Genomic DNA, 26811 nt, shown 5'->3' with positions numbered 1-26811 from the left:
CAAATTTGCCTTAATTATCTCTACATGTCCTTTGGTTTTGTGTTGGCTTGATTAATAGCATTTTTCACAAACTCGCATTTTGCATCGTTTATTGTAGTTATTACCCTGTTTATCACCACTCTGTATTTTATCAATCTTATTGAACACGAGTTTTAAAGGCCGAAGGTGAAGGATATCCCGCTGTCGCATTTCCGAGAGAATTTCGTCATTTCTAAGGAAGAATCTCTTCAGAATCACCTGTCAGTATTGAATACTTTTAATATTCCACAGAGCCAAAATGAATTTGAACTACCTTATATATATTGGATTCCGAAACTTCATAAGAGTCCTTACAAACAAAGATACATTGCAGGTTCCAGTAAATGTTCAACCAAGCCTCTTTCGTTACTTCTCACTAAAATATTGACAGTAGTGAAGGAAAAACTTCAAGAGTACTGTACAACTATATATTCAAGAAGTTGTGTCAATCAGATGTGGATACTTAAAAATTCTAAAGAACTTTTGGACAATTTGAAATCACAAGACTTTACAAAAATCAACAGCATAAAAACTTACGACTTTTCAACTTTATACACAACAATTCCCCACGACAAATTAAAATCCAGGCTTTTTGATATCATTGACAGCTGCTTCTTCAACAAAAATGGAACTCGTAAGTTTACTTACCTCGTCATTGGTCATTTGAAAAATTATTTTGTTAAAACAGATTCTGATTGTACACATAAGTACTCTGAAGTTGACATCAAGAATATGCTTGAGTTTCTGATGGACAATATCTATGTGGTTTTTGGAGACCAGGTATTCCAACAATCTATTGGAATTCCCACGGGTACAAATTGCGCTCCGTTATTAGCAGACTTATTTTTATATTCATATGAAGCAGAATTCACGCAAAATCTTTTACGTGAAAAGAAGAAAACACTTGCTGTGGCCTTCAACTCGACATTTAGATATATCGACGACGTATTGTCTATTAATAATGATAATTTCCTTTCCTACGTCGACACGATATATCCTGGTGAGCTTGAAATTAAAGATACCACAGAGTCCGACACTTCTGCTTCATACTTGGATATTTTACTTGAAAAAGACACTAATGGTAATCTAACAACCAAGCTATATGATAAACGTGATGACTTTAACTTTTCTATCGTCAACTTCCCTTACTTATGCAGCAATATACCTTCATCACCTGCATACGGAGTATTTATATCTCAGTTGATTCGATATGCAAGAGCATGCTCTACGTATGAACAATTTCTTAAACGAGGTAAGTTATTGACAAGCAAGTTGATGAAACAAGAATATCAGCGGTCTCGTTTAAAGTCATCATTTCGTAAATTCTATGGTCGATACAATGACCTTGTCAGCAAATACAATTTATCATTGAATGAAATGCTGACTGACGTTTTTCATACCAATTGTTAGTCTATTATTTATACACTGATTTGACCACGGATTTTTTCCGTTATATCCTGATTATGACAACGAGCACACGGCGGGTGTGACCTGTCAGCAGGGGATGCTCACTCCTCCATGGCACCTGATCCCACCTCTGATGTTTTGGGGGTCCGTGTTTGCTCTACTCTTATTTTGTATATTTGTTTAATGGACGTTGAAATTAAATACTGTTCTTTATTTCCATATCCTTCTTCATCCATTTTTCCGAATCGCTTCGAATACGTTGTTTTTTTATGGGCACTGGCACCTACAGTTAAGGGCTGAGAGGGACCGAAAGTTTTTTCTTAACATTTCAAACACATTGAGAATTTGTAATACGTCAAAGAAATAAATTTGATCAAAATGTTAAGCTCAATCTATGGGAGTCGTCATATCCGGTCAACCCGGAAATAGTCGGAAACTGTCGTTCTTCACAAGGTTTTCGGTTACATCTGTCACTGTAAGCGTAAAATTAAATTTTCAGTCCGTCAATATCATTATACAACAAGAAGCAATCAATGGCTTAATTTTTCAATAATTAACATAGATTCGGAGGATTTAAACAATTTGTTTACGTCAACAACGGATTTTTGAAAAATGAAAATTACTTTCTTTCAAACAGGAAGGAAGACCTACTTGTTGCTTTGCTACGAACTTTGCTCTATTTTTTTTCTCCTTGTGAAAATATATGTGTGAAACAAATGTTTTTATTAAACAAACCAAAACTTGGAATATTTGTTTAATTAAACAGACTCGGACTAACATGACAAACAATGGTTGAAGCAAAAACAAAGTTATTTAATTTTAAATACATTCTTTCGAAAATATTATGCCTTATACAGATTTTCAATATTATACTTTATTTAGAATTTATTTAGTTCAACCTCTTTCTAAGTATATTTTATTGGGGAAGAATATTTGTCATGTTTATATTTCAAGCCCCTCAAAAATTTGGGTGAAAGGGTAACTGTCAGTTCGTCTGCCCAGGAAAAACATATCCTTGGTTAAAGACGTACAACACACTGGGGAAGATAACTCTTGCAATTTCAATTAAACGTTTGACTTGACGTCAAGTTTAACGTCAAAAATAAAGCGTCAAAGCGACGAGTAAAACGATCCCGATGTATATCAATTATGGGTCTTGGCTGTAATTGTGCGTACCATACTCAATCAATCAGTATTTTTTTTAATTAACCCGATTAAACTCCGTAAAAAGTAGAATATAAAATACAATCCCTTAATATTTATTTCATTTCATACACAATTAATTGTATTTTTTATCAAAGCGCAGCATTTTTTTTTTCTACATTGCCGAAATTCTCATTATGTACAATTGGCTATATAACATTCCGATTAATGGTTTTCATTACAGTTTGTGCATACACGATATATATATTGTTTTCCTTCTTTAATTTAATAAAACAGCAATAAAGAAACAAAAAACTTTTTAAAATGTAAAATCAATGTTGTTCTCAGATCCTTACTGATCAAAGAGGAACAACTATGAAAATATAGGAGATGTTTATTTTCCTCCCTTTTTTCACGGTTTTACAGAATCAGATACATTTACAGCAAGACCTGATAAATCCGACAATTGAATACTAAAAACCTCATATACACAATGTAAGTAATAGAATTGAAAAGAATTGTTCACTTGTAATGAAATTTTCATTTATGAATATCCTATAGCTATTTCAGCAAATCGTAACTTTAACTTTCTCACTAACTTTCTGTCAACGATGTCGGTTCGCATTTCCTCGATTCAAAACAAACGTAGCTCTATAAGATTTTGAAAAACATCAATGTGGGGTTTGATATCAATTGAAATAGATGAAGAATTTAATGTTTGATATTTTGAAGTTAATGTGGAGGAATACGGAATTTCCATATTAACTTTAGAAGCGACGACATTGTAAGAAATGTGTCGGCTACAATATCACGAGGGGTGTACCCGGTATGTACATCTATGATCTAATGCAAATGTCGATGTATCTATCCCCATGGCCACATATATACTGTCTCGTTTGAAATAATGACATGAAAGAAACTACAATCATTCCATTTATATCACAGAAGAGTTGAACATACACTATTTTTATAATGAATAAAATTAAAGAAATAAAATTAAAAATCAACATCAAGTTCAACAAAACTTGAATTCGTATCCAGGTTTCATGTGATATGGAATGTATAACGCATACGTTTATGGACTAAACACTAAAGTCTTTCAGTATTTTTTTCCTGATACATATAAAAAGAGTAGTCAATATTTATTCTGTAATCATGAATTTAAAAACTAATGCATAACCCCGGGATTTTTGACAAAATACCGGTATATTTGCACTGTAAACTACGTTTCGTTTAACGCTAATGGTCTGCGACGCGAAAAAGGAAGGGGTGGGGGTGATAGGGGTATTCAAAAATTGCCTAAATATCTACATTTAAATACGCTTTCCATATGAGAACTTTTAAATTTGTAAGTTAATATACTTTTGAAGCAAAAGCAACATTCCAATTTAACTTTTTTTAATGTGTATTAGTAGATTCATATAACAAAGTGATAGACCCCCTGTCTGAAAGACGCGCGGGAACGTGATTTATTGAGAAAGGGGGAGGGGGTAATTTTCCGCTATTAAGTCAAAACTGGTCGAACAAAAATTATAAAAAAAAATATGAAGATTATTTTTACTATCAGCTACCTAAAGAAAGTTTTTTAGCACAATTAAACGACAGGGTTTTTCACAAAAAAAAAAATTGAATTTAAAAAATACGCAATTTTCAAGGCTTAGGAAATTCATATTTTTTCAGTTTAAACTCTTTAAGAATTGTTTTGATGATATGTATATAAAAAAGATGACTATGTTTTTGTGTTAAATTGTTAAAAGAATAAGTCAATAAAATTTGACTTTGATATCTAATCTGTTTTTTTTTAAAATCAAGGTTTAATTAGTTCTTTGATTAAAAATTTTCTTTCCTTGTAAACAACTAAAGGGGGGTAACTTTCGGAAGTTCCTGTCCAAAAACCACTCGAACGATTTTGTTGAAAATATGCATACATGCAATAGATATAGTCATGTACTGAATATATAAAAATAACGAAAATTAAACGACAGGAATTTTTGGGGGTAGGTGTGTTGTATATCCTTAAATAATACAAACGGTTGTTTTTAAAGTAACAATGCCTTACAAAATCACTTCTTGTGACAAGACCAATTTAAATCTCTTAATTTTGATCTTATAGTATATGTTAAGATTATCTAAAAAAAATGGCGATTACTTCTGAATGGATTTTGATGATAGTGTAGTTTTTATTTACTTGTGTAATCTGACAAAGCCTATACTTGGGTAGCAACATAATTAACTTCAAATAAAGAAGACTTTATGAATGGTTAGTGCATGTATAAAAGCACTTACATATTTCAGTTATGTATTTCATTTGCATAAGAAACAGAGCGGACTGCGATCAGTTCAGTTTCTTGCTATATAAGCCATCCTTTCGGTTTACATTTGTAGACATGAAAGGTGAATGGGATGTTATTGTAGCAAAACGTTGGCATATTTAGCACTTGTAACAAAAAATGTGGTAGTGTGGGGAATGTGAATTTATTTTGAATTCAATGATTAAAAATTTCAATTTAACGAATGCTTGAACAAAAGTATACGTATAAAGCAGATATCCTATAAAAACGGGAATAGCATGATTATTATGAATAATGCATTCTCGTTATCTTCATAGCATGTTTTTTATGTAATTGATGAATATAATTAACTTTATTTCTGTTATTAAATCTACTGACGTAAAACTCAAGATTACATTTCTGCACGCATGGTTGCCGAAGGTCAAGATTATGCCCTAAATTTGGAGGTTAATATGTTCTCAGATAGGATAATTCATCTATCTTAACTTCTTGACACTGCAGGCAGACACTCACAAGACATATAATGAATTAGAAAACAGGAACACAGTGCTGGATCTTAAATATATAAAACAACTTCGAAACAAATTGACAACAAAATCCCTATGTAGTTATACATCGGAAGAAAGCATATTAATATTTTACACAAAACATGTAAATGCTCAAACACATTTAGCATTCCCTTTGTTAGGAGGTCGATTAGTAAACGGGGTATTTGAAGAAGGCTTGTATGAATTTTTTTTTTCATATTTATTAGACGATCTCAGCATATGAAAAAAAAGACGGAACTTTCCATAAAACAGTATGCAGAAAATGATGATTGCTATTTAAATTATTTTCACTTCATTGATATCCTAATCCTATATGACAGAAGTATATAACAATTCAGGTAAGGTTCCCAGAAGCTGAGAATAGTAAATTGTATGAAGTATTTCTCATTTAAATATTTATTTATCAATTTTGAAAATTATATGAAAAATTCCAGAATATGGACAAAGAAGACAAAAAGGCCTATGAAACCAACGCCCAAGTGTTTTCTGGCGGTCTTAATAAACAACACGTTATCGATTACTACAACAACTGGGAAGATTATGAAACGGTAACTATACGTTAACAAATATCTTTAGAAATAAATTTCATTGGTCCCCAGTTTAGAGGAAAAAGGTTGTTAAATTTTCAGTTCTTACATGTATAAGGCAGACTAAGGTAACTAATATATTAAATTTTCAAGAAAATTGAGACATTTGTTTCTAATAATGGTTTATTGAATTAGTTTCTGAAAATTTTAAAGTTTTTTAAGGTGGCTCATTACATCCACAGTTTATTTTAGATTTCATTACAACACCACTTATACTGTAATGTAGATGTCAAATATCCAGATGGGGGGTACCTTTCAGTATAATAAACCTATTGATACATATATATGATTGCAACAACCTAGATCATTGGGTCGTAGTTTATGAAAAACAAGCCAATTTACGGATAAAAAAAGCATGCCCATGGGAGGGGGGGGGGGGGGTCAGGGCATGGCCATGAGGGAGTTATGGTTTATGACATTTAATTGCAAAAACTCAAAACATTCCTGAGATATTGACTGGAAATGAAAGTTTTACACAGAGTCACACAGAAGTATGAATTTATGACATTGACGTCTGAACCTCACAATACACAGGGGTATTCCTTACGCCATATATATATGGCCATATAGGGAGTTGTGGTATAGAATTTTATTGCAAAAGCTTGATAGCTTATAGAGATATCGCGCGAAAACAAGTGTTTAAACACACAGAATTTCTGAATTTAATACCTTGACCTTTGACCTCAAAATCAAGAGGGTCTTCCAAAGGCCATATAAGGTGTAAATATTTGTGTAAAATTCACTGCAATATTGCGGGAAAATGAAAGTGTTACAGACAGAGAGAACCATAGATGAACGGACAGACAGACTGAAATTGATATTCTCTAATTTCAGCGGGGAAGGGGGGGGGGGGGGCAAACGAGCAAGCTTAGCCAGTTGTGTTTTCTTTCCGAAGTATCTTTTGTATGACTTAACAAGTCTGCTATTTAGAATCGGGATCGAAATGATTTGTAGTGAAAACGAAAGTAAAAGCAGTAAAATCTGAAAAGCTCAAAATATGTAATAAACCAATGTTTGTGTTGTAGATTTAAATACATAAGTAAAATACCTTCAATATATTTAAGAAAAGAGCTTCAATCGACGGGTCAAACACTAAATTCATCCAACAGTAGCAACTGTATACTTTTGCTGCGTAGAACACATGATCAGGTGCGAACCAGTTAAATAACTTCGAATCAGTAAACTGTTTGAAACCTTCAATACAAAAAAAAGCATCGGGAAATTCCTTTTTGAGTTAAATTTACATTTGTATATGTATTTTTTGGTTTATTATCTATATTGATTTTACTGAAATAAAATTAGCAGGAGTGATTCACTGCAGAACCACTCCCAAAATTCCAGGTCACGCAAGCGCATTGGAAGTTCTTTGTACCATAACTAGTCAGCCCTTGGGCTGACTAATAAGGGTGTAAAATTTAACTCAATTTTCCTCCATACAAGCTTGTCATTGATATAGCATACATCGCTATGTAATTGCACAATACTTATTTGGCGAAGATTTGGCTGTTGTTTTCTTTTGTTTCTGCTTAAAAGCAATCCTTCTTGGTCTTTGCATAATCAATCCGTTACTTTGTTAGCACTGTTTATAACACCGCATGTTTTCTCTATTTTTATAGCGTTTTAACACGCATTCTTTGTAAGCACCAAAAAATCTTGGAAACGACATGTCTCGGATTTTGATGAAATTTTCACCATAAGTGTGTCTTGGTACAAAACTAGTAAATATGGTGTCGGAAGTTCCACACGTGCACTTGGTTGCCATGGAGACGGATCCATTGAATTTGGCCATTTTTGGCCCATTTTGACTAAATGAAAACATGAAAATTGAGGAAATGTAAATGAATATTTATCGGTATCTTATACACTCTAACAAAATTCATTGTATCATTTGATAACATGACCTTTTAAGGTACACAGAGCATATAATCGTTTATTCTAGAAATATTCTTCCTGTAAGAAAAAGGTCATGCAAAATGACATGGTTTCTAGAAATTTGAAAAATGGGGAAATTGGAATTTTTTGTGATCTTTGAGGCTAAATAAGAAAAATTGTCCGCGGGAATTTCCAAAATCTTATGTGCGTAATTATACTTGGGAATAAGTAGTGTCATTTCATGAAAAAACATGAGTGGGCTTTTGCTCCTATTTTTAGTAACATGTATCTATAAATATATATATTTTAGAAAAATGTGAAAAATCAAATTTTGGCTAAGTTTTTATTGTCATTACTGCATAATTAGAAGGTATGTTGTAAAATTTGAAATTTTAATGACAAGAGCTGGACACCACTAGCTGGTATGGACAACGGCTGAGGAGAATTCCCATGTCTAATTTTAGTATCAGGTGGCTAAATATAGATATGTCTCTGAATATTAGGAAAAATGGCATTTTTGTTCTAATTGGAAGCTTCATATAAAAAGTCTTAACAAATATAAAGCTATAAACAATATGCTTTCAGAATGTACATATGGTTGTTCAAAAATTGCTACATTATTGAGGATGAACTCTTGTTTCATTTATTGGCAACAATGGTCTAAAAATAGAATACTCCAATAATTGAGAAAATGTATATTATTGCACCTTTTTAAGCACTTTAAAGACGTGATTGCTGATTCCTTAGGAAGTGTATTGTAAAATTTGAAATGTTGATGACAAGACCTGGATACCACTTGCTGGTATCGATAATTGTTGAGGGGAGTTCCCCTTTCTATTTTTAGTATCAGGTGGCTAAAAATAGATATGTCTCTAAATATTAGGAAAAATGGCATTTTTGTTCTAATTGGAAGCTTCATATAAAACGTCCTAACAAAGATTAAGTTTTATATTATATTTTTTTGCAGAATGTACATGTGTTTGTACAATAATTGCCACAATATTGAGGATGAACTCTTGTTTCATTTTATGGCAACAATGGTCTAAAAGTAGATTAATCGAATAATTAAGAAAATGTAGATTATTGCACCTTTTCAGGCACTTTTTAGATGTAGTTGCTGCATAATTAGGAAGTAAATTGTATAGTTTGAAATGTTAATGACAAGATCTAGATACCACTAGGTGGTATGGGTAATTGTTGAAGGGAATTCCCTTTTCTATGTTTAGTATCAGGAGGCTAAATATAGAGATGTCTCTGAATAATTGGAAAATGGCATTTTTGTTCTAATTGGAAGCTTCATATGAAATGTCCTAACAAATATGAAGGTTTCTTAAATATTTTTGCAGAATGTACATGTGTTTGTATAATAATTGCCACAATATTGAGGATGAACTCTTGTTTCATTTTATGGCAACAATGGTCTAAAAAAGATTATTTGAATAATTGAGAAAATGTAGATTATTGCACCTTTTCAAGCACATTTTTGATGTAATTGCAGCATATTGAGGAAATATTTTGTAAATTTAAGATGTTAATGACAAGATCAGGTCACCACTAGCTGTCCAGTTATGGATAATAGTTGAGGGGGAATTACCATTTCTATTTTTAGTATCAGGTGGATAAATATATTGACATTTTTTCTTCTTATTTGAAGCTTAATTCATATAGAAAGTCCAAACAAATATAAAGCTTTCTATAGCATGCTTTCAGAATGCACGTGTTTGTACAATAAATGCTACAATATTGAGGATGGACTCTTGTTTCATTATAAAGCAACAATATGGAAACATAGGTTATTCGAATAATTGAGAAAAAGTAGATAATTGCGCCTTTTTTAAGGCACTTTGTAGATGCTATTGCTGCTTAATTAGGAAGTACATTGTAGATGTTAATGGCAATAGCTGGACACCATTAGTCGATGTAGATAATGGTTGAGGGGGTTTCCCAATTCTATTTTTAATATCACATGGCGAAAAATAGATTTGTCTCTAAATATTAGGAAAAATGGCAGTTTTTGGCTTATTTGCATCTTCCTAGAAAATGTCTTAAATATAAAGCTTTCTAAAATAAGCCTTTCACTTGTTTGTACAGGAATTGCTACAATGTTTCGGACTGACTTTTTTCTTATACCAACAATGGTCTAAAAAGATTCCTAGAATAATCGAGAAAATATGGGTTATTGAACCTTTTCAGGAAATGTTGGAAAGCAAAATCAATGTTATACCTGGTAGACGTTGTGTGACTGACAAATACTTCCAAACTATTTAGTGAAATGCACACTATCTGAACGAGGGGCTCTCTTTTCTATTTATAGCACATCCACTTATATGTAGCAACTTCTCAGCAAAAGAAGAAAAATGACAAAGGATTAAAGGAGCTTCATTGATAACATATGTCATGAGTATAATCAATTTTTCCTAGTAAAATAATAATGTGACTAATAAGTATAAAATATATGGAATATCGGTAGTAACCGTTAACTAACAAGCATAAAAACAATGATGATATTCAGTTCTACTTATATTTGAAATATGCAAAATCAATAAGGACTTCCATTTCTATTTATAGAAACAAAGAACGAGGTACAGTTTCAAAACAAAATATTTACAGCCCTATATTTTTCTAAAATATGAAAGAGATATAAGAAATCAAAATTCACTCTTTCTGAATTATAAGAATTCCCTCCAGTAAAAATACACAAATCGTTTTTTCTTAAATGACCTCCTAAATGATAATTGTGACGTCATTAACCTGTGTATTTTCCCATATTTTCTTTCAGAGTTGCAGAATACATCAATTTTCAGTGGAATATTTTCTTTCAGAGGACATACTCTGACACTCTCGCCCAGAGATATTTTGCGATAACCGATATGTGACTTTTCATAGCAGTTTACATAATATATCCCAAAATTAAAGAGGGCGACTGTGGCTTAAGGGAAATCAGCACAGAAATAAGCCATTTTGAGGCTTTTCTGCATTAAACTTTTAAGTGTACGAAATTAATGACGTCATATACTAGTATCCTGAACGACCCCCTTTCGTGTCATATTCTTTAATGATCTATCATATTCATCTACACAATGATTTGTAAAGCCAATTTCACAACTTTTTAAGAACATTAACTTTTTAGGGCACAATAAAGCTGTACCCTGTAACAGACCAGTGAAAAGGCATTTTAACAAGGTCTTGTTATTAGAGATTAGATTCCCTAGTATCTCTTCTTGTTTCAAGAGAAAATTCCTATGTTTGGTACATGTTTTAACAAATATCCATAGATACTCTGTGACAATTTTGAAGAAAAATTACAAAGGGTTCTTGATATATAGTACCTATAAAACAATGCAGACCACAGAAACTGCCATATAGAATACGTTTCGTCTAAAAATATTGAAAGTCTTTGGAGAAAATAAACTTGTAGATGAAAATATAGGTACATTATCACAAACTAGAATTAGGACAATCAGGAATTATTTTACAGAACAATTGAAAAGATTTTTTTAAGTTTTTCTATGAATGGCCTTTTTTTCGCCACGTGATACTAAAAATAGTAATAGGACCCCCCCCCCCCCCAACTTTTGTCCACACTAGCGAGTTGTGGCCAGTTACTGTCATTTACATATAAATTTTACAATATACTATCTAATTATGCAGCTACGACATCTAAAAATTGCCAGAAAAAGAACAATAATCTACATTTTCTCGATTATTCCAGGAATCTATATTTATATCATTGTAGCTTTAGAAAGAAAAAAAAAGAGTTCATCCTCAATAATGTAGCAATTAGTGTACAGACAAATGATCATTCTGTAGGCATTTTGTAGACAGCATTATATTTATAAAGACATTTTGTACAAAAATTCAAATAACCATAAAACTTCAATTTTTCTCTAATATTTAGAGTACTTCATATCAATATTACGCCACGTGATACTAAAAATAGATATGAGAAACCCCCTCAACCATTGTCCATACCTGCTTAAGGTGTCAAGTTATTGTCATTAACATCTCAAATTTTACAATATACTTCCTAAGGAAACAGCAAATACATCTTGAAAGTGCTTAAAAAGGTTCAGTAATCTACATTTTCTCCATTATTTGATTAATCTATTTTTAGACCATTCTTGATATAAACTGAAACAAGAGTTCATCCTCAATATTGTGGCAATTATTGTACAAACACATGTACATTCTGAAAGCATATTGAAGAAAGCTTTATATTGTAAAGACTTCTTATATGAAGCGTCCAATTAGAACAAAAATGCCATTTTTCCTAAAATTCAGAGACATATCTATATTTAGCCTCCTGATACTAAACATAGATATGGGAATTCCCATCAACAATTATCCATACCACCTAGTGGTATCCAGATCTTGTCATTAACATCAAAAATTTTAAAAAATATTTCCTAATTATGCAGCAACTACATCTAAAAGCGCCTGAAAAGGTGCAATAATCTATGTTTTCTCAATAGTCGAGATATCTAGTTTTAGACCATTGTTGCCATAAAATGAAACAAGAGTCCATCCTCAATATTGTAGCAATTATTGACCAAACGCATGAACATCCTGAAAGCATATTGTTTAAAGCTTAATATTTGTTAGGACTTTTTATATGAAGCTTCCAATTAGAACCAAAATGCCATTTTTCCTAATATTTAGAGACATATCTATTTTTAGCCACCTGATACTAAAAATAGAAAGGGGAATTCCCCTCAACAATTATCGATACCAGCAAGTGGTATCCAGGTCTTGTCATTAACATTTCAAATTGTACAATATACTTCCTAATGAATCAGCAACCACGTCTTTAAAGTGCTTAAAAAGGTGCAATAATATACATTTTCTCAATTATTGGAGTATTCTATTTTTAGACCATTGTTGCCATAAAATGAAACAAAAGCCCATCCTCGATTTTGTAGCAATTTTTGAACAACCACATGTACATTCTGAAAGCATATTGTTTAAAACTCTATATTTGTTAAGATTTTTTATATGAAACTTCCAATTAGAACAAAAATGCCATTTTTCCTAATATTCAGAGACATATCTATATTTAGCCACCTGATACTAAAAATAGACATGGGAATTCTTCTCAACCGTTGTCCATACCAGCTAGTGGTGTCTAGCTCTTGTCATTGAAATTTCAAATTTTACAACATACGTTCTAATTATGCAGTAATGACAATAAAAACTTAGCCAAAATTTGATTTTTCACATTTTTCTAAAATATATCTATTTATAGATACATGTTACTAAAAATAGGAGCAAAAGCCCACTTATGTTATTCATGAAATGACACTACTTATTCCCAAGTATAATTACACACATAAGATTTTGGAAATTCCCGCAGACAATTTTTCTTATTTAGCCTCAAAGATCACAAAAAATTACAATTTTCCCATTTTTCAAATTTTTACAAACCATGTCATTTTGCATGACCTTTTTCTTATAAGAAGAATATTTTTAGAACAAACGATTATATGCTCTGTGTACCTTAAAAGATCATGTTATCAAATGATCAAATGAATTATGTTAGAGTGTTTTAGATACCGATAAATATTCATTTATATTTGCTCAATTTTCATGTTTTCATTTAGTCAAAAATGGCCGAAATCAATGGATCCGTCGCCATGGCAACCAAGTGGAAGTTCCGACACGATATTTACTAGTTTTGTATCAAGACACACCTACGGTGAAAATTTCATCAAAATCCGAGACATGTTGTTTCCAAGCCCTATAGTAAATTTGTTGGTGCTTACAGAGAATGCGTGTTAAAGGTCAGGATCATATTATAAAGGTACCTGTAACAATGGAGGTTTATTTTTTTTTGGGGGGGGGGTAGTACGTCATCAAAAAGTGGTGTAATGAGCCTCTTTAAATAACTTTCTTAATTCATGTAAGAAATAAGATGTTGCTCCTTAAAACAGATTATATCAAGGGTCTTTATCGTTTCAGCACCTGCAGCCTGGTAGATACAATGGGCCACTATACACTGCTGAAGCAACTGACCGAAGCTTTCCAAGCAACAAAGATACAGTTCAAATTCTGGACGTGGCAGCAGGTACGGGGGAAGTAGCTGAAGAGGTAACATAACGTCTGCTAATAACAGGGTGCAATAATTACCCGTAAAAATTCGAGATTATTGGATGCATAGAAGTCGTTATTCGGAAATTCACACATCTTTTAAATATCAATATTGGAGTACTAGTGCGTACAATAGAAATGTTTTTTTCTTCAAAATTCCAGGTTGCAATGACCAAGGTATATTTATTGATTACTTCCATTTTTATTAAAAAGGAAGCTGTTTAAAAACTCTGGGAAGTATTTAAAATATTTTGATATCATTGATTTTGACTGCTTTTGAAAAGGGTGTAGCGTTTAGTTCTAAATTTGAAGCCCTTCATCCATAAAAAGCGACGTTTATGGATGAGTGAAACTCTCAAATAGGACGTAGAACTTCTTACAAACAATCAATCAGATGCATAGTTGTTTTCTTCCAGTGGATATAACCTCGAGTAAATAATCTTTGGTTATGATGAGCATGTTTCTCTATTAAAATAGCTTAAATTGTTTATTCATCACAAAATTTTGTCTCAATTGTACATACAATAGGACAAGCAAAAGATTTGAGTGTACAAATTGATTTATTTGTTCTTCCACACCTATTAAGCTATCGTTAAACAATACTAAGCTCAAGTACTGTAAAATCACATGCTTTCGTAGGGTAAAATTTTCGTAGTTTGAGGAAAATTTCTTGGTTCTTGTGGATTTGATTTCGTGGATCAAGAATTAATGAGTATTTATGTGTTTGAAATTTTACATTCGTTGTGGACATGAAATCATGGGTCTTGTCATACCACGAAAACAACGAAAATTAAACCCCCACGAAAATTTGTGATCCCACAGTATTCGGTCCGAAGATATCTCTATATTTAAAAAAATGCCCTTTCTTTGAATTTATAGTTGGTCAAGAAAGGTTTCAAACAACTTGACGCTTTGGATCCCAGTGAAAACATGTTACGTAAGGCACGGGCAAAAAAACATCTACCAGAGGTTTTATTGCGAGTTTCTGTCTAAAAAGCCTTCTCCAAACATCAGTAACGGTAATGAACATAAACCTTAACTTCAATAACGGTAAAATACATAAGCCCAAGCATCAGTAATGGTAAAATACATAAGCCCAAACATCAGTAATGGTAAAAATCATAAACCCAAGCATCAGTAATGGTAAAATACATAAACCCAAGCATCAGTAATGGTAAAATACATAAACCAAACATCAGCAACGGTAAAATACATACACACGAACATCAATAACGGTAAAAATCATAAACCCAAACATACCGGGTAAGTAACGGTAAAATACATAAACCCAAAAATCAGTAACGGTAAAATACATAAACCAAACATCAGCAACGGTAAAATACATAAACCAAACATCAGTAACGGTAAAATACATTATCCTGAACATCCCAAAAAACTGTCTAAAAGGCAAATGTAAATCTTATAGAAATGACATCGTTAAAATTGTGATTGTCTTTAAATTTTAGATGCATACTCATGTGTTGTTATTTGGGGAGGGTTTGGAAGTGGTCATATACCTTCAGGTGCACTTGTGGAACTGATCAGAATTACAAAACCAGGTACATTACACAAGATATAAATGAAAATTTAAAAAAAATACAGAAACTTTTATACACTGTTAATATTTTTCAAAAATATATAAAAGTTTGAAAAAAATTGAACATCTTGTAAAGTTCCTAATTCACACCACAATATGAAACATACTGGTACATGTAGGTTTACTAATAACGAGTGCCAAATATTCACTAATATAAATTCAATAACTCCGTTATCATATAGCTAAAACATTTCCACATACCTTGTAATAATTATTATTTTTCACATTTGCAAGTGTTTTCTCTTATTTAACACTAATTGAACAAGGCGTTTTTACATCTCCGTCCGTAAAACAAGTTCGTCATTTGACCATCAGTTGATTATTTAGTCATAATCGATCTACGTAGTTTGATAGTGACGCCATAAGCGTTCCACATTATAAACACATTCAATATCTACAGTTAAATTTTTGAGAAAAAAAGTTATGTGTTTCAAAGTTTAGTTAAGTACGTTAGTATTTTTAACAAATAAATTACACTTGTAAATATAATTAATAAGTTTTATTGGGATTTAAAACGAGTTTGCACATGATCAAATCTTCCATAAAGCCCGAAGGGCTTTATGAGATGCAGGCTTAATGAGATTTGATCCCGTGACCAACCCGTTTTTATTTCAATTAAAACACAAAAAATGAAAACTTATTTCTAGTAATAACAAATAAAGAAACGAAAAACTCTCAAATTTATGATATTTGAGTATATGTATTCAAATTAACCCCCGTTCTGTTAGCGTTCCATATCGCATCCTTCTGATCACCCTACCGAGCAATATGATTTGGTTATTTAGGCTTTAATGGGTGTAATATGTACAACATTTTAATAATAATTTCATTTTTGTGTGAAAAAATAAACACATCCTACCTAGATACCACTTCCTTTCTTTAATTTAGCTCTGAGAATTTGATCAGAGGATTTAATTTGTAAACAACGGGCCGGGCCGTTCGATATTAAACGATTGTGTTCGGAATGTTTCGGGCATACACATAATATACGTTATATAAAGTTAGTGTTCAATAAAACGTCTAGATAATGAACGCTAAAATTTGGAAGTATTTTATTAGAGACTATTTATTAGCTATATGATAAGGTATTATATTCGGTTTAGAATTCATATTGAACTTACAGGTGGAATGATAATTATGATGCCACTCTTTTCTTTAATTTTGATCTGAGAATTTGACCAGACAACTTATTTTGTATACAACAGAGCGTTCGATATTAAACGCTCGTGTTCGGAATGTTTCGAGCATACTCATAATATACCTAATACAAAGTTTGTGTTCAATAAAACGTCAAGATATTGAAGGCTAAAATTCTCTAGATTTTTGATATTATTTTATTAGAAACTATTTAATATGACTGTTTCTAGGTAGGAATGACATGAAATAATAATCACGATGGTTTAATATTCGCGGAAAATTCTTAAATCGTGAACATAGTGAAATTTAAAACACCGTATTGTTTTCCACTTCTACAGTGTATGATAAGGTATTATATTCGGTTAAGAATTCATATTGAACATACAGGTGGAATGATAATTATCGTGATGAGGGAAGAGTACTTAGATATAGAGGAGTACCGTGACAGCCTGGAGCCTATGATGGAGAAATATCAGAAGGACGGACTGTGGGAGCTTGTAGAGAGGTCTATTGTCCACAAGTTTTTCTGTGACAAAACAGGGGTCATCTACCGCTTCCAAGTCAGACACAGTTCTAATATAAGTGAAGACCAACAACTGGAATAAGCCTTTTACAGATAGGCCTACTCGGAAATAATATTTATAAAATATAAAAGAATCAACTTATTTTTAATTTCTTTAATCATTTCTTTTCTTGTCTACCTCGTTTTATGAATATTTAGCAAATGTTGTATTGTGTTTTTTTCTTTTGTTATCATATTACAAACAAACATAAACCAAAAGAAAATTGGTAGCATTGAACAAACTCGAACTTACATTGTGAAATCTGATGGAAACTAAAAAAAAATACAGACGAAAGTTAAAGTTAAATACATTCCTTTCAAAACATATGTCCGATAAAATTTTCAATATAATGTTTAGATTTGAAATCCCTCCCTCAACATCCCTGTAAATATTTTGTAATTGATAAATGATTGTCATATCGATGTTTTACATGCCCCTAAAAATTCCGTAGATAAAGTTTTTAAAATTTGTCCGTCCGTCGGTCCACAAAAATTATACATTTAAACAGTTGGTGTTAAAGTAATCATTCCGTACAAGTGTAATATTTGTGACAAAACCATTTTGACCCATTATGTGAAAAAACGATTCTCAAAGATAAATAAAATGTAAATGAAAAGTAATTATATTTGTAGGTGTACAAAAACCTGTTCCGTGTCTTAAAGTAATACAATTTTTTTAAACTTGATTTTTTTATTTCAACTTTGCTTTTCTTAAATCAATTTTACAATCTTGCAGATTCCCGTAGATGCTTAATGAGTACAAACACTATATAATTTATCTAGGTTACACAAATGTCATCATATCGTTCATTGTTCTTATGAAAAATTATCTCAAGTTTAACTTGTTTTGATTGAGGTATATCCTTGTATCCTTTACAATACAATATACATGATTGGATCCACTGAAGGCTTTTGTTAGAACTCTTAAAATTTATTGATAGTCCAAAATAGTTAGAGAAAATTTTGGTACACATTTTCAAAATTTAATAAAATTTGAAGTTAACATTTGAAGTTTTTGCCCTCCATCTTCACTGAAAGTGAAAAATTGTAAATTATACTCTGTCTCTACTCTGTAATAATTTCCAAGCAGCTTTTGAGCTTTTGAAATAAAGTGCTCTATGCTGAAGGAAGTCCCCTATTTATTTTGAGGTACAGAGGTCAAGGTCAATAGAAGTCATTTCCCAGATAAGCTTGGACTTTTACTAAGGCATGGTATTTTTATGCTACATAATTAGTCTCTGAGATTTACACAGTTTTCCCTCACTGTTGAAATATACAAAGGATAAAATTCAGGCGAATGTCAACTGGTGTGTCAAATAGCCAATTACAAGTTCTCGCATGGCACAGAAGTCGGGCTTAAGTCGACTCATCTTTGTCAACAACAATTAAAAGATTCTGATGTGATTTATATTGTAACCAATGAAAATCTGATCACTATTTGACAGACGCTATTTTAACGTTGCGCCAAGAATGACTTATTGTTTGACTTACGGAAAGTCCAAGCTTACTTGAAAATTGTACTAATTCATACATTCTGTGTGTGTATATGTTAGACTTTCATTTCTGGGTGATTCATGCATCTCAGGAAGCTTGCAAGATTGTGCAATATTTAATTTTAACCATAACTCCCTATTGCCATTCTTCCCCTTCTTATGTGTACACCCTCGCCCCCCCCCCTTTCAGCGCCCGACTTGTTCTTATTTTCCCGAGGCAGGGAAAGATTCTCTGAATAAGTTTGTTACTACAGTGTACGAAGTGAATAGCAAAGGGGAGTACAGGGCATCATATTCATCATAGGTCATAGATTAATATTTTGACTTCAACCTATTACTAGATCAAAGGTTAAAGTATCATAGCTTTTATTCCTAGTTTCAGTTGATACAGTGTTTAATGATTCTAGGCCAAATAGTACCTGAAATATTTCATTATAGCCATAGAAAATGAAAAGTAAGTCACAGTGACCTACTTTTCAGTCTGCAGGGGACCCAAAATGCACCAACTGACAAAGTTTGATGATTCTAAGCTAAATAGTTTCCATTATTTAAATATAGCTAAGTAACTTCAAAAGCAGGTCACTGTTACCTACTTTCACTGGAAATTTTTTAATGACCTTAACTGCATCATGATCAATTATGACAGTTTCATGAACATAAGCCTTTAAAGCCTCATAAATATGTACATATCATATGTCATTAGCATTATGCCCAGGAGCAACTGTTACTGAGAGATATATACATTGAATCCTCTTTCTTTAGCATTAACTCTGCCTGCTCCATATTCCTATACACAACACAAAAGCCTCTGCTCATTTTTATTCATTATTTTTAAAAATAAAGAATACAGTACATGTATGAAACTTCAACATTTCAACAATCAAAATGATACAATGGTTATGAGATATTAGAATTGCACTGTGCATCTAGAGGTTTCATCGCTTTTACCCCAAGACAAATGTGTATTTTGCGTTCATTTTTTTTTTTAATTTAGTTCCGTTCTGTCTGAAGACAATGGTGTCTGAACTCAACCATTTATATTTTCCTGTCCTGGTCAAGTTTCCTCTTGAAAAATCTGTAGCAAGTCTTTGATTATCATGTTATTGCACTAATTGACAATGTTTGATCTGTATTCAAGGTCTTTTTAACAAAACAAAAATGCAAAAATGCCTAATCCTGAAGTAAGTGTAAACTTTTAACTCTACAGAGCAATCCAAAATGAAACATGGTATCCATAATTTCTTCTCGATCTTTTCTAACTTAGTTGTAAGGCTTTGAGTAGAGGATGCCACTTTTCTCATTTTCCATTGGGTGACCATGTGCTAAGTTTGATAGATGCTCCCTGTCAAATTTCAAACATGTGAAAATGATCTGTAATATTGAATAAAACCATATTATATATCTTATACAAGAAATGAGAAAAAAAGTCTTACATGAACTGATTCTGGTATGTCTCGTACATTGGCATGGTACAAACCTTTTTTCTTACAGCTTTTCCAGTAACATGACTTTTCAAGCTTTTGCTGTTGTTCAGATTTTTCTGGCCCAGTGTTTGATTTTTTAATAAACGCGTTATGGACATCCATTTAATATTCTTAGTTATCCCCTTTAAAGAGGGTTTGAGCCTTTTAACAAGTTGATTTAGAACAAAATGTAAAGTTCAAAAGTTAAAAATCGACGGACAAGTGACTGACAAGCTTCAACCAAGTACACTGATCCCTTCCTGTGATAAAAGTAATAAAATAACTAACCGTGTTCTTAACACAAATAATTCCTAAATTTGTATCCTGTAAAGTGGACTTCTTCCACTCCAGAAGCAGCTCTCCCCCGTGCCTTCTTAACAAGCCCTCCAAAGATTGGCCTGTCAACTTTAGGTTTCTGATATTGAATTCTGTGGTTGGTTTTTGGTCATGTGCAAGGGACCATCTCTTCACCTGAAATTATATTTTTAATGTGATTTTAAAATCGTCAAATTTGATAATCATCAGAAGTCTTTAATGGCATTGTAGCTCTATAGTATTTTATAATATAAGGAAGACAGTGACAGTCGACAAAAACCTGCACTTGAAAATAATTTTTAGTTTCATATTTACAGAATCATCCCCTTGATGTTTTTAATCTTGAACAATTGCAAGATTTGATGTCGAACCAAATGTATGCATAGCAATAATAATTTCACAAAATTCATCCTTCTTTTTTTTATTCGTGTCCATTGCTAAGAGAGAATTAACTACTGTTGTCACTATGTGTTAACTGGATATACTGACTACACCTCTGTCAATATAAGTTTACACAATATATAAAATTATGGTTTGTTTGTCTGTTGTTATACGCCAATCTTGGGTCTGTCTGTAGGTCTGTCCGTCCCTCCGTCTGTTTGCTTTTCTCGTGTCCGGCTCATAATTTCGATATGTTATGGGTCAGAATAACCCTAAATGCCAGCAAAGATCAATCACACAGTTTAAACTTAACAATAATTTATTTACAGTAATATACAAACATTAAGTACAAACTTAGCAAAAATCTAAAAATACATACATCAGAGTGTCCGTTCCTGCACACAATGTCCCAGTGAAATTATATCCCAGTTGTACCTCAATGATGCTTCTACGACAAATGTATCTATGCATCGAATTGACAGGATATTTATACAGTAATATAAATCTAGAATATTCTAGAAATTGTAAGTACATGATATCCCTGGAAAGTTCTGGACATGAATAAAGTTCAAGAATGTTCTAGAAAAAATGACCAAACATATTCACCACTCTGGAATGTTCAAGAAACCTAATGTTACTAATAATAGACACGATGAAACAATACAAATGCAACACACCTCACAACACCTCCCCCTTTAAAAAGTTTGAATGTCAATGAAAACTTATATTATTAAAATGAAAATATATGTACATTAATACAAAATCATATATGTTCACGATACTCTGGACAAGGCATCTGCAATAACATTGTCTTTGCCTTTGATATGCTTAATTGTTATGTTGTATTCTTGTAACAACAAACTCCATCGAGTCAGTCTTTGATTCTTATTTGACAATTTATGCAAAAATGTCAGGGGGTTGTGATCCGTATATACAAGAATTGGATGCAAAGTAACATTTAGATAAACATCAAAATGCTGTAAGGCTAACAACAAAGCAAGGCATTCCTTTTCAATGGTGGAATACTTTTGTTGACATTTCGTAAGTTTCTTTGAAAAATAAGAAACAACTCTATCTACATTATCACTATGTTCTTGAAACAAAGCTGCCCCGATTCCAACATCACTAGCGTCAACAGTAAGCTTAAATTGCTTCGAAAAATCTGGAGCTGACAGAACTGGGTTGCTCATAAGGACATATTTGATTTTATGAAAGGATTTTTCACAGTCCTTTGTCCATTCAAAATTAACCCTCTTTTGTAAAAGATTCGTAAGTGGACTTACAACTGAGGAAAAATTTGGACAAAATTTTCTGTAAAACCCAGCCATGCCCAAAAACCTCATTAACTCTTTTGAGGTGTTTGTAGGTGTTTGTAGGAATCGGGAACTTTGCAATAGCTTCCACTTTAGCCATAATAGGTGTAACATAACCTTGACCTACTTTATGACCTAAATACTCTACATAGGCATGACAAAATTCGCTCTTCTCAAGGTTCACAGTTAAGTTTGCTTTAGCTAAAATGGCAAATAAAGCACGCATGATTCGGAGATGTTCGTCCCATGTGTCGCTGTATATGATGACATCATCAATGTAGGCCTCGCATCCCTCAAGGTCTTGAAGAAGGGAGTGTATCATCCTTTGGAATGTAGCCGGTGCGTTTTTCATGCCAAAAGGCATTACTTTATACTGGTAAAGTCCATCTGGTGTAGCAAAAGCAGATATTTCTTTCGCTCTTTCTGTTAACGGTACTTGCCAGTAGCCTTTCAACAGGTCAAATTTACTGACAAATTTCGCGTTTCCAATTTTGTCAATACAGTCATCGATTCTAGGTATTGGATATGAATCAGTTTTGGTAACAGAATTCACCTTTCTAAAGTCTGTACATAATCGGTAGGAACCGTCCTGTTTTGGTACAAGAATACACGGTGAGCTCCAATTACTTTTACTAGGTTCAACAATGTCATTGTCCAACATGTACTGCACTTCCCTTCTTAGGTACTGCAATTTTATTGGATTGAGACGGTACGGATGTCGTCTGATAGGCAGAGCGTCGCCAACTATGACATCATGACAAGCAGCATTAGTTTTCTTCGGAACATCCGAGAAGATTTGATGATACTCATTCATCAAGTTTTTAACTTGTTCTTTTTGGTGAATGTTCAAATGTCCAAGTTTGGCATCAAAATTTGCCAAAATTTCTGAGTTTTTCAAGCGGACACTCTGATTACAATCTTTCTCATTCATCTCTACACTCGTATCACTCTCAATACAATTTTGAACAGTCTTAGCGTTGGCTAAAGTGGAAACTGCTTTTACAGAATTTCGGTCACACCTTTCAAAATACTCTTTTAACATGTTAATGTGACAAACCCGTTTCTCTTTACGTCGACTTGGTGTCTTAACTACATAGTTTACATCACTGATCTTGCTTTCAATTTCATAAGGGCCATAAAATCTGGCCTGTAAAGGATGACCAGGAATAGGTAAAAATACAAGAACCTTATCACCTGGCTTAAACACCCTATTTCTGGCATCTTTGTCATACCACATTTTCATTTTCATCTGAGAACTCTTCAAATTTTCTTGTGTAAGATAAAGTTGCCACCCGGCACCACGTGTGCCGACGGACGAGGACCTGACACCTGAATCGGTGTTTCGGGTACATTTTAGGAATGTTCCGGGGTCTGCCACTCATCAGAGGTCCAACCCAAATTAAGTTATTATATTTTAGTTGTATATTTCTGGCATGATGGTGTTTCATGCAATAATATTTGTAGTGGACATGTATTCTGTTACTGTTCCACTAATTAAGCTTTGTGAATAAAAAGCTTTATGTTTTGGATATGTCAATGAATAAGACAATATCAAGGAGAATTAATATTCTCTGTGGTGCGAGCTTAAATTGTTTGCTCGTCTTGTTTTGTGGTACATGTTGTACTAAACGGCTCTTAGAGAGAGCTGCAGTTGAGATTCGTTAGAATCGGGCGGGGCGACCGTCACATAGTCGCGCTGGAAGAGTTAATGCACGTGGCATGAGAAAGCGCATTGGTTGTTTGTTTGGAGTGTTGGGTAATTGACAGCCACCTGTTCCCTGATATCTGCTTTACATGCTTTTCGCTATCACGGATTGTCTGATTTGTTAATTGATGTGCTATCTGTTCGAGTTTAAGAGCTCATTTAAGTTTCTATTTCGCTTGTATCCAATGATAGGAGGCATAGGGAATAACTCAGAACACTGTTTATCCTTTTGAATTAATTTCCAATGCTTGCGTAATGTTTTCCCCAGTTTTCTGACTGCAGGATTGTACTTGGTAACAAGCACAGAGGGCGGTCTGTTAGGTTTAGTCTTACTATTTTTTAGCAATTCCTGTCTATTAATTGTTTGTTTCTGAAACAATACTATCTATTTCAGATTCCGAGTACCCCCTTGATATAAGTCGTTCCTTGAACTGTGAAATTAATTGTTTGGTTTTATGTGGGTCAGAGGTGTTCCTCTTATGACGGATAATTTCCCACTTAATAAATCCTCTGAAGGTAGCATTGGGATGTGCACTGCTGCGATGCAGATACATAAATGTTTCTGTAGGTTTGATGAAAGTTTCAAAGTCTAAGACTCCGGACTGTTTAAATCTCTGTCCTTTGTAGACTTTTGTGTCCAGAAACACAGTCTCGTTAAGTGAATATTGTATGTAAATTTCAGGTATTTGTGCTCCTGATTTGCAAGTTCAAAAAACTGCAGTATTTCACTTTCTGTGGCGTCCATGGCCATAAAACCGTCATCTCTGTATCTAAAGTGAGCCAGAATTTTGTTTTTATGATTGTATATTTTGATAATATTTTCAAGGATATCAAAAAGGCGCAGATCACATATCTCGGGGGACGGGACCGCCCCCATACTGGCTCCTAATATTTGTTTATACAGGTGACCATTAAATTCAAATTCATTGTTCTCTAACAGAATTTGTAACAATTTGATTAGGTAACTGATATATGGGATCGGTATTGTAACATCAGTTTGTTTCAATTTTGTGAGATTTGTGTCGATTTCTGAATTGATTTGCATTTCACATACAATCTTGTTGATCAGATGGCTTGGTGTAAAATGCGGAGGATGGAGCCTCCACAAAACTCCAAAATGGAGGGTCAGAGAGTGCAAGGGGTGGAGCCTCTTGTGTTAGATGATGCAGGAGGTGGAACATATAGTGCTTGTCGTAAATTTAGCACGTGCTTATTAGATCTGTCATCTCATTTTCTGATACTCCCTGAGAGAGTGTTACATTACCCAAAAAATTAAAAAAATAATTTCATTGAAGTTGAGTGAATGAAACTCAGTTATATCCCCAAACCTGATTTTGTGATGACCATTTGACAGTATCTGATGACATTTGTTTATAAAGTCCATAAAATACTATATGAGAAACAAAGAAACAGGAAACAGTAATAAAAAAATAATGAACACAACATTTCAACGAGGGGAATAGCTTTGTTGATTATTCAATTTTTAACGATAACAGAGACTGACTGAATAGAATCAAAATTATTATCTTTTGGTGATATTATATACAGATATATATAAATAGACTGATATGTATATAAAGGTGACAAGAAATATCGGCCTCATTATAAAACACCTATTACCATCTGAATTCTGATTGCTGTTGAAGACACTGTCTGATGTTGGAAATGTGCGTAGAAAATTAAAAATAATTAAATAATAGATTCAGTAAATGAACTGATTGTTTTAATAGAGAACTCTGGCCATTAACTGTTTTTATTCCATTTTATTTTTTTGCTCTAAAAAAAAAATGAGAAACAAGCATCATGATTTAAAAGAGACAACAAAATGGGAATCGAAATGACCTACAGATATGAGAAACAAATGAGGGGCATGCAGCCCGTGCTTGTGATTTAAATTTTGTTTTGCGTTATTACAGATGCTAAGTGTCTGATTCACACTGCTATCTCGCCGTAACCCATGAGGTCTTGACAGATTTTATAAGTATAGGTATCAAATATCTGAAGGGCCAAATGTTAATATTGTTAAGGGCTAGATTACCTAAACTTCTAGGGAAAGATGACAAAAAATTGTCCACTCATTTGTTGTTGATGTAATTGAAAGTCATGTTATCTTTTTTGTGCTAGATTTCATTTTCAGTTGTAATTTAACTGTATCTTCTTTTTGTGGTTTACACATACAGAAGCTTTTGTAGCTTTTACAGCAATTATGAAATATACTTTTTAATTGTTGATATTTTGCAGACAAAGTGATCTGCTATATGTTATGCATGACATAATTATCTGCAATAAATTTTTTGGGACATACAAGTATCTACACTCAGTAATTAATTCTGACAGGCACTTTTTATCACTGATCGAGAGCTCTACAAGCAACCCAGTTGTATTCAGTTTCTAAAATGATTGAAAGATAAAACGGGCAAATGTATTAAAATTGACACAAGAGGCTCCACCCCTTGCACTCTCTGACCCTCCATTTTGGAGTTTTGTGGAGACTCCATCCTCCGCATTTTATACCAAGCCCGATCAGATCGTGTATTTCATGTGTTCTGTCTTTGTGAATTGCGGCCTAATGAATGCCGTCATTTAATTGTCTTAGTCCCTCCGCTGCATGATTTGTGCGGTTCTGAACTACAACAGTAGTAGATTTGTCAGCCTTTTTTATTACAATGTTTGTCTCGTTTCGGAGACTGGTCAGCGCATTCCGCTCTTTTTTTGTTAAATTATCTCTAAATTTGTGAAAGTGGATTTTACATAGCTCCATTTTGGTTGCATAGAGATAATTTTCTAAAGCTGTGCACGTTGTGTTGCCGGGATTATAATTCATATTGATATATAAGGGATGCAATAATTTATTGTTTATCATCCTCATTTGTATGAAAGAGTATCTTACATCTC

The 26811-nt window shown here is 32.9% G+C and overlaps 1 pseudogene; it reads left to right on the top strand.

Moving 5' to 3' along the window:
* Window positions 1-5844: 5844 nt before the first annotated feature.
* LOC134234653 (methyltransferase-like protein 27) lies at window positions 5845-17289 on the top strand (annotated as a pseudogene).
* The last annotated feature ends 9522 nt before the right edge of the window (window positions 17290-26811 follow it).

The sequence above is a fragment of the Saccostrea cucullata genome, unplaced genomic scaffold (assembly GCF_032062105.1).
Source record: "Saccostrea cucullata isolate Sc308-1 unplaced genomic scaffold, CSIRO_AGI_Scuc_v1 ctg3827, whole genome shotgun sequence".
NCBI classification, from domain to species: Eukaryota; Metazoa; Mollusca; class Bivalvia; order Ostreida; family Ostreidae; genus Saccostrea; species Saccostrea cuccullata.
This window is presented reverse-complemented; position numbering and strand designations above follow the sequence as displayed.